We start from the raw sequence: 13,141 nt of genomic DNA, 5'->3' as shown, positions 1-13,141 counted from the left end.
TACTGAAGCCTAACAGCTGTGTGTGTGTTACGGTAACTCACGACTTTGTAACGCAAACCACACCCATAACCGTCAAAATTTGGCTTATCAAATGCACGTGCTCTTTTTTTTTTTTCCCACACACTTTCCCAGATGTATAAAAGCCGTATTAGTGGTCAACCATAGGTGATCACCAAACGTCCTGAGTAAATAGTCACGTGGGGAGTGAGATTCTGTGACATCCCTCTCTGTTGTCAAAAGAAAACCGTTCTTTGTGTATTATCCCAAGCAGTAAGCAACGTCTGCAAGTTGTTGTGGAACCTTAAGAAGGTCGCACTCTCTTTTTCCCTCCCTACTGTCTGGATGTTCTCTTACAAGTGGGAGTGGGGTTTTTAGCCATGTGCATTATATGACGTTAAATGTTGCACTTAAGCTAACTAAGAGACGACAAAATACTGTTTGGTCATTCGAGGATCTTTAGACACACTCACCCCTGATAAAAAAGTAAACCTCTAAATTTATCCCGTGTTTTTTCAAGAAATATTTCCAATTATTTTGGCCACAGCTTATTCCATAAGTTCATCTACAATCACCATGTTAGAATGTGTTTTCTAAATCTTTAGTTTTTATCCTGTTGTTTTCGGAGTATGACGTAAACAAGTCGGAAGCCGTCATTCAACCGATCACCACCACCGGATAATTTTGTCAACCTCAATAAGATCACGTTGAAAAAGAAAGGTCTTAATCTGTCCCTATAGGGTAATCCTTTGTTCCTAGATGCTCGATTCACAATCTGAATGTCGTGGGTTCGAATCCCTGTCATATCAAACATACTTGCTCTTTCAGCTGTGGTGGCGTTATAATGTAACGGTCAGTCCCACTATTTGTTGGTAAAAGAGTAGCCCAATTGTTGGCGGTAGGTGGTGATGACTAGCTGCATTCCCTTTAGTCGTATTAAATTAGGAACGACTAGCGTAGATAGACCTCGTGTAGCTTTGCGCGAAATTAAGAAAACAAGCCGTTCCCGGATATCAAGAGTAATATTCAAAGTTAAGCCTAACCAGTGATTTTTATTATAATAAAAGATGATCTCGTTTGGCTTGTAATCAATAACCTCTATAAATAAACCATAATATTCTGTTAATTCTACTTCTAATAAAGGAACGCTCCCTTTATGACTGGAATAAATAAACCATAATATTTTGTTAATTCTACTTCTAATAAAAGAACGCTCCCTTTATGACTTGAATAAATAAACCACAATATTCTGTTAATTCTACTTATAATAAAGGGACGCTCCCTTTATGACTTGAGTGATTGTGACGAAACCACTTTCTTTATTCTTGCTATTGAGTGAGTTCCAGAGGCCAGAAATGACAACAATTATTTTTCGCTTATTATTATTTAAAAGAAAGCCATATACCCAATAAGTATCGATTTAACTAGTAGCTCCACGCTTCTTGAATACAACCATCTAGAAATTCACGCACACGAGAGTGTAATGTTATCAGTAAATTTCACTTGTTCACTAATTATGTCCCTGATTCCATTAATAACAATGTGTTTGTTTCTTTCTCTCATTCAAACTATAATCCAATTGAGTAGTCTATTTCCACTGCCTTCAGAAACGTGAGACAGTTTTAGCTGATGGTTTTGGAGTTGGCTGCTCATTTTGTTTCGTTATTGGTGTTTGAATGTCTTTCTTTACATTTTGTATAACCTTTCTTGTTACTTAGATTTAGAAGACATGAACTGTTTGATACTACGTTATTCTACAATAACATAGCATATTAACGAGTTATATTTTATTCGACATACCGTTACTTTCTGAAAACCTTTATAATTAACCTCCATGTCTTAGGTGATAACTAGTTATAAAAGGGGGTTGTTGGTTGTTGACTAAAGACATGGTTAGGTACTTGTACTAGCTCTTATCAACAAAATTTTTGTTTGTTTTTTATATTAGAGTACCAGTAATATGTATTTTATCCATGAGTAGTAGGTGCTTATGTTATAACATAGTTTTATTCAATTTTGTGGAAGAGAAGGTAAGGAAAGAGATGAAATATGTAAAGTTTGGTGTCAGCTGACATTGATGGAATGTTCTATCTGTGAATACTTACTGACATTGATGGAATGTTCTATCTGTGAATACTTACTGACATTGATGGAATGTTCTATCTGTGAATACTTACTAACATTGATATGTTCTATCTGTGAATACTTGACATTGATGGAATGTTCTATCTGTGAATACTTACTGACATTGATGGAATGTTCTATCTGTGAATACTTACTGACATTGATGGAATGTTCTATCTGTGAATACTTACTGACATTGATGGAATGTTCTATCTGTGAATACTTACTGACATTGATGGAATGTTCTATCTGTGAATACTTACTGACATTGATGGAATGTTCTATCTGTGAATACTTACTGACATTGATGGAATGTTCTATCTGTGAATACTTACTGACATTGATGGAATGTTCTATCTGTGAATACTTACTGACATTGATGGAATGTTCTATCTGTGAATACTTACTGACATTGATGGAATGTTCTATCTGTGAATACTTACTGACATTGATGGAATGTTCTATCTGTGAATGCTTACTGACATTGATGGAATGTTCTATCTGTGAATACTTACTGACATTGATGGAATGTTCTATCTGTGAATACTTACTGACATTGATGGAATGTTTTATCTGTGAATACTTACTGACATTGATGGAATGTTCTATCTGTGAATACTTACTGACATTGATGGAATGTTCTATCTGTGAACATTGATGGAATGTTCTATCTGTGAATACTTACTGACATTGATGGAGTGTTCTATCTGTGAATACTTACTAACATTGATGGAATGTTCTATCTGTGAATACTTACTAACATTGATGGAATGTTCTATCTGTGAATACTTACTAACATTGATGGAATGTTCTATCTGTGAATACTTACTGACATTGATGGAATGTTCTATCTGTGAATACTTACTGACATTGATGGAATGTTCTATCTGTGAATACTTACTGACATTGATGGAATGTTCTATCTGTGAATACTTACTGACATTGATGGAATGTTCTATCTGTGAATACTTACTAACATTGATGGAATGTTCTATCTGTGAATACTTACTAACATTGATGGAATGTTCTATCTGTGAATGCTTACTGACATTGATGGAATGTTCTATCTGTGAATGCTTACTGACATTGATGGAATGTTCTATCTGTGAATGCTTACTGACATTGATGGAATGTTCTATCTGTGAATACTTACTGACATTGATGGAATGTTCTATCTGTGAATGCTTACTGACATTGATGGAATGTTCTATCTGTGAATGCTTACTGACATTGATGGAATGTTCTATCTGTGAATGCTTACTGACATTGATGGAATGTTCTATCTGTGAATGCTTACTGACATTGATGGAATGTTCTATCTGTGAATGCTCACTGACATTGATGGAATGTTTTATCTGTGAATACTTACTTTGTCTGAAAATATTGATTTTTGAATATTGGAGGGAAAGGGGCAGGAAATGCGCACAAACGTGCTATATATAGTCCAGGAGTGGCCAAACTTGTTTAACATAAGAGCCACATGCGATAAACTTCATATGTTTGAGAGCCGCAAGACATGAACAGATATTACACACACGTTTTTGTTGTAATATGTACATTTTGTTATATAAATATTAATAAATACATGTGTGTGTGTGTGTGTGTATATACCAAATGTTTTCAAAATCCTCGCTGATTATTGTTTTAACTATATTAAGCGTATTTCATACGATAATAAACTATGAAATATGCAAATTCTCATATCATTAACATTAAATGAGACTCTCAAACATAAAAAGCGGGAAAACAGATATTTTTAATGATATTTATTTGTCTCAGTAAATATCTGGTCAAAACATGAAGGAAAACATGTAAAACAATAAAATTACAGATATTTTAATCAGAAACCATCTTACAAAATGTTAGTCTTATCATAATATCTTTCTGACACAATTATCAGGCTATTTACTGCTAGAAGTCTTGTGAATTTCCATCTTGGTTGTGAGTCGTTGAAATTATGGTTGATATGTTATCAAGGCTGTACGTATTAGCTCCGCCAGGTGTTGATTTGTAAGGATTGTATCCTTTGACTTCACAAACTTCATTACAAAGTACAGTGATTCACAGCAGTATGTTGTGCCGACAACTGAGATGAGTAGTGCACTGGTATTCTTCAGTTCAAGATATTTCATTTCTGGAACTTGCTTCCAGAACTCAACTGTAGAATGGGGTTATGGATCATTTTTAGAACCAGGTTCTCCTGTACTACTATTAGTTCCATTTCCACAGCAGATGATTCTATAACCAGAGGTTCAATAATTGGACAACCATCATTGATCACATCAACCACGAATGGATTTACAAGAAAGGCGAAGCAGAGCTTTAGCGTCTGCAAGTCCTCAAACCTCTCGAGGATATTATCAAGCAGTCCTTGTAATTTATTTTTATTCTTACAGTTAGTGGTATTTTATTTCAATATCAAGGAATGTTTTTACTCTCCTTTTGAGATTGGGAAAGTAATTGAAGTCTTTTGACAATATGTCTCTTTGAAAAAGTCTTATTTTACTCTGAAAGCTGAAAATTGTCTGAGTAAGATTAGAAACAATTTTATACTTCCTCTGGAGTGCCAAATTGAGAGTTTGTAGATGATTCATTATATCAGTGAGGAACATGAAATATTACATCCATTTATCATTTCCCAGTTGAGGATAGAATCTTTTATTTTCTTCAAGAAAAGTAATAATAGGCTCCAACAGATCCACAAACCTATTTAAGATATTGCTGGTTGACAGCCACCTTACAATGCAGTAGAAAGAGACATCACTGGGTTTATCTTCAAGCTCCAGTTCTTGAATAAACTTTTGGAACTGTCAGTGGGTCTTCCCACCTAAGCATATAAAATTGAGAATTTCAAGAACAAGTTTCATAGCATTTTTATACTTGAAGTAGCTGGCTGCCAGGTGTTCATGATGAATAATGCAATAAACAGGGAGAAACACTGGAAAGCTGGGATCACTTTTCATAAGTACAATTAATCATGCATTTTCCCCATCATTGCAGGTGCTCCATCTGTTGCAACATGACGAATTTATCCAGTGAAATATCAGCATTTGTTAATCGCATTTTTAATGCCAACGCCTCGAGTTGTTTCTTTTAGTGCCACTAAGTCCAACATATGCGTTTTTCTTAACTTGTTTCTTTTTTGTAATTCTGATTTAGGTGGATAATCAGACGAAATATTTTTGTGATTTGTTTCTTTGTGGCGTTTCAAGTTACTGGCTTTGTAATGACTGAGTAACACATTGCAGATAAGACACAAAGGTTTACATTCTTTAATGGCGAATGCAAAATCTTCTTTGCACTCTGGCTTAACATTTCTGTTTTACATCTTCATACTTTTGCTTCTTACAATTTGATGACGCCATCTTATTTCACAAAATTTTCACAGACACTTCTAAAAAATTAAAGTGGAAAGAAACAATAAGCTCCAACACCCGCAACGCAACCAATCTCTACAGCGCCCAGTATCACACTAACACTCCGCTAATTTCACTGCCCGCAACACAGCCACACACACCACAATCACGCGATCGCAAGCCATCCCCACTAAAACAAACATTATTGGCACTGGCTTGTATTATTACTGATTCTCCAGCACAATTCCTCTGTAGTCTTTGTTGATCCAAAATTTATTTAATCTGTGACTCAAATATAGCATTAAAATTAGGATTTAAATTCTTAAATATATTTACTCATCATGAATATTAAACTTGCGTTTTAATCCAGTGGACTCTCAGTTTATACCCGGTAATAATTATAAGGCTTAAATTTTGTATTTACCTTTTATTTTAATTGTGACACATGAAGGAGCTCAGCCAACATATTTCCGCGAGCGTGTGCTATACAGTCGCGATGCTTATTTTCTTTCTTTCTTTGTCCATCAGACTACATAGCGTGATCTGTCACATTGCGTACACTTAAAATAAATACAATCAGTGCAAAAGGTTATTTGATGTATTGCCATTACGTTGTGACTTAAAAGATAGTTTAATCTCACAACAAAAAAATTGAAGGTTTATTTAAGTTATAAGCGGTTTATTTGTGGAGTAGTTAAGCAAGCAGTGTATAAATATGGTTTTTCTAACTGTATGTTATAAATTATAACTGGCTTTTAACGTCGTTGCTGACGAAACAATGTGTTATCAGTTGCACACACAAACAAAACACTTTAGTTACATATATGCTTAGTGAAGAATTTAGCCCTGAAATACAATCTACTTTTCCACTGAAAACACCCTAACCCAGTTATCATTTACGTGACAATCTTGAGACATACATTTTAGTGCCCCTGCCCTGTTTATCGCTAGTTGGTCGAGTTTACCTTTAGGTTGGTTTATGATTGTCGTGTCCATTAAAGACTCTTCATCTATTCTTGAACTATAGTGGTGTATCAAGAGTTGTATTACTTACTAATGTAATTCTAAAGAAACTTTCAGGATGACTGGATGAAGCAAGAATTACACTATACAGTAATAGTAAATATATTTTGTGTAAATGTTTCTTTTAGTTTTTGTCATTTGTAGGGAGGGCGTTCTAACTAATTAACTCTTTAAAACCTCCCATGCTACTCACAATCTCTTCTATTACAAAATTGAAGCAGATTGTTTTCCATCTTCGAAGGTTATGAATCTAAAACTGAATATTAAACATGCCACCTAATTAATTACTAGACCACTGTAACTTAACATTTATTTTATCAGTTATTATGACAACATTAAAAGGGTATATATAACTGATAAAATAAATGTTAAGTTACAGTGGTTGAAGTTCTACACTTCAAACAACCAAATGAAGCGACAGTGTATTTTTGCATCAGCGTTACCATAGTTACCAACATGGACATGGCCTTGAAAGGGGTCAGAGCGAGTGCGCGAAGTTAACACTGATCCTCTTTTATTAACATACGCTGAAGGACGGAGGAGGTCAAACGCATCTGACCCTTCCAGTTCCTCAATGACCAATTCCTAAGACCAAGAGAGAGAGATCTTCGAAGGAAAGAAGACACATGGTGAAGAAGTGTTGTGTACGTTCAAATCAGCTGTTCTTGTGTCGACATGTTTTCGTCAGTTAAAAATATAGTTTATTTTAATTGATTGCACAGTAACTCCTCGTTAAATATATATCGTCGTGTCCTAAATAACAAGTTTATTCGGTTTCAGTTCGACAGTTTTCACAAAATCACGGCCAGTAGTTAATTTACGATAGTTTGTTAGTTTCCACACTTTTTCATTAATCCGGTGACAAATAGTTACACGCGTCAATCCGTCTACTAGGTCTACGAAACTTTTGTGGGTGTAATAACGAGGTGATTTTTATATTTTTCACATATGTATTGTTCAGTTGCTAGAAGTAACACGGCTATCAACTGACACTGTTTATATGAGAACTTGTCGTTACATGACGTTCCCTAGAAGAGTTATTATACCATTTCTTATCATACTTCACACTTGTAAACCTACGAATGCATGTTGAGTTTACGTATGAGAGAACACGCTAACGAAGTTGCATGGCGGCTAAACAAGTCGACTTTGATACGATACTAGCCGAGAGAACCCGATTAAGGAAGTAGAACTTGTGTAGAGGAAAATGTTAGGCAATGTTCATTATATTTCCTTCCTTTTGTCATTAAATCCCTAATGACCTCCTTATATGCTAATTGAACACTCTGCTTTGTGGGAAGTAATAATCGACTCGTTTAACTGGTGAAGTACTTTAAACTCAGTGTCACACTTTGCAAAAACAAAACGTGTAAATGATATTTCAGAGTTAGTTTTTTTTTATTTCTCTTTTCTCGCACAAAAATAGCCCATTTTCGCCACCGTACCGTACAAATAATAACGGTAATCGAGCCATTCAATCTGGATGACGCATGTTAACGCACTCACTCGTGCATATTGCACGTACGAACATATAATGGATCTTGTTTATATTAAGGTGTGATAAATAGTCGTCATTGTATGATCCTTCTTTTAATTAATTTTATTTAAAACCTTATTTAATTGAACTGTTGCGTGAAATTAACAGTTATCCCAAGATGTTGGAACTAAGAATTAGGAATTATACATGTTTGTAGTTCATCACGCGCAAGTACAGATTAGGGTCACTCATCAATAAACTTTTTTTTTAATGTGAAGTGTTCGTTATAGTTGAAGATATCGCCAACAGAGGGCAAACACACGAATATTTCTCAGAAAATAAAGAGTGAAAGTAAAGTATGCATGACAATATAAGAGTATGTCAACCACACCATATCTGCTATATGCCTATTTATTGTTGACGTGTTCTATCGCTTAATACCAAAGCTCGCTTAGCCAATGGGATAGGACAGACGCGTTAGTTGTTACGACGCTCTTTGTATTGTTGCGTGAATAACGGTTAATGCTCTGGTTAATGAAGTGTATTTCCATCAATTTTATGAGCCATTTACAAACCAGAAGTATGGGAAAGATTAACATAAACGTGGAGGGTAATAAATTATGTTTGAATAATGAGATGGTCAGTTGTCGAGCGTGGTTTAATGTCTAATATGCCGAGGCTATGAAGCCAAAGGTTCATGGTTTGCGACCCATTGTTGTAGGAACACGCCACTCTTTTGGGAGCCATGGTGCACCTTAAGAGTAAAGGACAGAACCATTCTATTCTACTAAACAAGAGTTGACGGTGTTGGGTGCTGTTGACTATGTGTCTTATATTTTGACTATTGGTTCAAAGTTAGGCACATCTGAAGAGATAGCTCTTTAGCTGCTAGTGAAACATTGCTGTACGGCGGTAAGTTTAATTACTTACAACATTAAAATCCAAGGTTCGATGCCCTGCGAGGGACTTAACAGATAGCCCAATGTGGATTTATTTGAAAACATACTGAACAAGAACAGTCTGAGTTGCGTACCCTCGCCTCACCGCAAATACAGTATTTGAATTTTTGGTTTCACCGTGTGCTTCAGATCGAGTCCAAATCGATATCTTTATACAATTATTATCAACTAACTAGAAAAAAAGGTTCTATATCGACATTATAAGTGATTTTAAAGTGATTCATAATCCGGATCCAGACTAGATCCAGGGGGGACCGTCCTATAGAGACCTTTAAATCTTCTCTGAATATTTCACGTAAATCGGTTTATTATTTTCCGAAATATACATGCAGGTAGACGAAACGTTACTGATTGCGTGCTATAGATTGAGACAGTTTCTCGGGTAACGAAAATTCTTCGTTTTTCACTTTTTTTTTTTTTACATCACGTGTCCCAGGAAATCTGTCAAAATTGGTGTAGTTATTATATTATGAATATATTTTCTGATCATTATTTTTGGGATCATTAATTTTGAAACAGGGCAAAATTAATAAAAGAAAGCTGATTCACTATAAACGTTCTAAGCTGTTAAGTTGATTGTTTTCCTAATAAGCAATTTAATACAGTCATAAACGTTTAAAGTTCCGAGAATAGCTTCATAAAAACAAACTTCGCTTTTCTTCTTTCCGTGTACGCATTTATTAACTTTTCAACGAGTTCTTTGTTTAAAAGGAAGAAATTTAGGTATTTTCTGGGTTGACCAAGACTAGCATAAAGCGCCCGCTCTTAGCTGTGAGGTTCTAAACCTCCCCTCACAATTCACAGAGTACCCAATGTACCGATCACGCCCCTTTGTTACCTATAGTTACTTCTGTGGCTATCATTCCAGAGAGCTCTGAATACAGTTTTAAACTTGGTGCCTTTCAGTTTTTAGCCAGGAACACAAAAATCCGCTGAGAAATACTGGTTCAGCAACCATAAAACCTATTCTTATACCCGTAATGCTTGCTGGACTTTTCTTGGGGTCGTGCTCCAAACCCCCTTCATACATTCTTGGTAGAGGCTGCCCCTAGTTTGCCTTCAAAGTTTGCTCTTTCTAGCTCTGGAATTGTGGCAAAAGTTGGCTGGACGTCCAAAGCTACAAGCTGAATTAAAGTGGAATGCTCGATTGAAATACTGCTAAAATACAGACGTGAAAAACAAAACTGTTCATTTGTTTACTCACATCTCTAAACAATTTTTTTCTTTCTCTCTCTCTCAGCATAAGGCTGGCTTTGGCGTTGTAGCGTAAGGACTGTGGAAGCGTCAGAAGAATGACTGTCACATCCCACTATTCAATTAGAGTAGTCCATGAACTGGCAGCAGTGAGTGCTCGTGACTAGCTTTCCTCCCTTCCTGGTCCATCATTTTGCAATTAGGAAACAAAGGGGTTTCATGGCGCAAATAATAATTCACGAATCATATATTCAGGTCATTTCCTTACGAGTTATTGTTATGACCTAGCAAAGAAATCTAAGGGAAGAATTCAAGGTCAGATTTGTTTACCTTTTCTGTATAATAATATATTAATAATAGTATTGATAAATCAGAAACTCGTTGCTCATGCGCACACTTAAAAAAATTGGACTGTCGTGGAAGAAATTAGGTGTGTTGTGTAACACGACCTCTGGCGACAGACAACAAAAATAAAACTTTAAATTCATCGTTAGTGCTCATGATAGAAGTGTGTTTTACATGTATTTATGAATGTCAACGAGAGTAAATTATGGAAGAGTATAACAAAATTGTACGTTTATTGATGACGTTTAGTGAGGGTGGCTTTCAGAAATCAACACGTTATATACACAGATGGTATGAACATTCCTAAAATATAGTATGGAAAGTGATTAACTAAGTTTGCTATTTTAAATAAAACCTAGTCGTAGAATTAGCTCTAAGACGAACGCAGTGTTCTTTTCTATAGAACGAAACAACGCACAATTATTGAGTTTCACCCTCCACAACGTAGTGGACTCTACCACCTCATCGGAGCAAATTCTCCCAGATTTTGTTCACGAGCAGGTTCAGTGTTTGTTCTCTGTACGTGATGTCTGACAGTAAGTATTACTCCGGTTGAATTTCTGTGAAGATTTTTTTAAGCATTCTTGACCGAAACTACGTGTAAGTTTTTAGGCCTATTTATTTATTCCGTAAGCACATGTGACGATTATCAGATTAGAATCTTTATTTGTTTATGTTCATAATGGAGAGATGTAACAATTGTGGTCCCTCCGGCTTTTACTGTTTCGTCTATTGTTTACTGTTTACCTCATGACGTATCGAATATCATCGTGTGTATTCTATCGACGCTAAACTTCCAAACAACATCAGCCAGTACCTAAAAATCTAAAAGGCGCTCTAGTTTGTGTTCTTGTACACGGGAAGTTTGCGAGGAAATAGATTCATAAATAACGCAAGAGTTTTGTGTGCACGCGCTCCAGTTTGTCGTTCTTGTTGTCGGTGATTTTTAATGTACTTGTCTGAGAAAAACGTTTACCGCCAAATTTTTGAAGCAATGCTTAGCAAACGATGTTATTACCTAAATAAACTGAAAATCGTAACTAGTCTTTGAGTGAAATGAGGCAATGTTAATGTTAGTCACTCAATGTTTTTTTTTTTACGTAATCCTGTCTCATCTCTTGTTAAGTAGTAGAAATATGAGGGTCGCAGGTTCGAGTCCCCGTTCCACCAAATGATAACCATCAAAACTCCTAACAGGCTTGTTTAGACTTTAACTCCTACAAGATAATGCTATGCATAATTTTGAACTGAGAGATAGGAGAGAAATCAACCGTTGGGCTGACTGAATAGTGAGTTTTGACTGCGACTGTTATAACACATCTACGGATCCAGATTGCGAAGTCCATTTCTGAGGTAGAGGGGTGTGGACCATAAATCTTGAGATTCAGTCCGAACACTCTAAGCTATGCATGTTAAATCGGCTATGAGATTCGTTCGGTGTACTTTCGCACACACCTCGTTACGTAGCTAGTGTGGTCACTTGACTGTTTAAAACATTTAAAATACACGACACTGCCTTTACACTATGAACTTTGTACATTCAAATACAAACTACTACAATGAACAAAAAAGTGTGTACATGAAACACGAACATGCCCCCTAGTAAAAATATTAAAATACTTCCGAAATTAATCATGTTTTCAGACTTCTGTGTTGGGGTTCTTCATAATTGATTCTTAGATCTCACGAGTCTAAGCTAAAGATAATCTTATGTCAAACCACACAACATTAGCTACATCCAATGCCGAAGAGGCCTTGTGTACAATACCAAGGTTCTTCAGGCCAGCTAAGACACTATAGATACAACAGGTAACCATGCGCTATATAACATTAGTTAAGTAAGATATTTTTCAGTTTGTCCCTTTCTGTTTCACTAAGTGTTTGTCTTTTTTTTTTTTTCTCCTCGTGAACTGTTTACTTCAACAGCTTAGCCACTTCGCAACAACAGTAGTTGCTTTTCATTCAATATTCTACTCACTTCCTTCTTCACTGACTGACTGAAGGGCGTCTGCGCAAAACGTTACAGAAAATAAGACTATGAAAAACCTAAAGGTATGATACGATTTTTATATCTTCACAAAATATGGCAAACGTTCAGTAAAATTGTAAGTCTTTTGATTTCTTTAGAAAGACGCCTAATATTTGTTTTAATAATGACGAAATGTAAACGATTGTATGGAGAAAAAAAAAAGGTAGTTTGTGGTTTATATTATCTTCAACGAACAATATTCGGGCCCAATATTTCTAACCACACGCCCCCTAGTGGCATCACAGCGGCATATCTGTGGACCTACACCGCTAGAGACCAGTTTATGATACCCGTTGTTGGTAGAGCACAGATAGCCCGTTGTGTAACTTTGTGCTTATTTATGAAAAACAGAACCGAATATTTTTAATCACTTTGCTAGAGTTCACTGCACAGCCTGAATGGTTAAAAGTCCAGGTGGCTTACCCACGTGCTAACTGCTTCCGTAACCAATCACATAGCTGTCATCACATAATCCCTTTTTCATAACACTCAATCTGGGTATATCAGACAGTTAATACGGGGATCGCACATAATAATTCCAGCAAGAATTAACACATAGTGATATATAAACTATTGAATCATAACTGAGTTTAATTTATCCTGTTTTTGTCTATTAACATTCTATCACACTATGTGC

The 13,141-nt window shown here is 35.7% G+C and overlaps 1 protein-coding gene across 5 annotated transcripts in view; it reads left to right on the top strand.

Moving 5' to 3' along the window:
* The window catches only part of LOC143244237 (plexin-B-like), a 124,728-nt gene that overhangs the window by 33,533 nt on the left and 78,054 nt on the right, over positions 1-13,141 (top strand). Inside the window, exons 2-3 of one of the 5 annotated variants that reach the window (XM_076488543.1) lie at positions 10,879-11,011; positions 12,402-12,527. The exons of 2 other annotated variants lie outside the window; for them this stretch is intronic. The gene's annotated coding sequence lies outside the window, so the exon portion shown is untranslated. The remainder of the gene's footprint in view (positions 1-10,878; positions 11,012-12,401; positions 12,528-13,141) is intronic. 2 more of the 5 variants (XM_076488542.1, XM_076488546.1) reach the window with 2 other exon arrangements.

This window comes from Tachypleus tridentatus, chromosome 2, assembly GCF_004210375.1.
Source record: "Tachypleus tridentatus isolate NWPU-2018 chromosome 2, ASM421037v1, whole genome shotgun sequence".
Classification (NCBI taxonomy): domain Eukaryota; kingdom Metazoa; phylum Arthropoda; class Merostomata; order Xiphosura; family Limulidae; genus Tachypleus; species Tachypleus tridentatus.
This window is presented reverse-complemented; position numbering and strand designations above follow the sequence as displayed.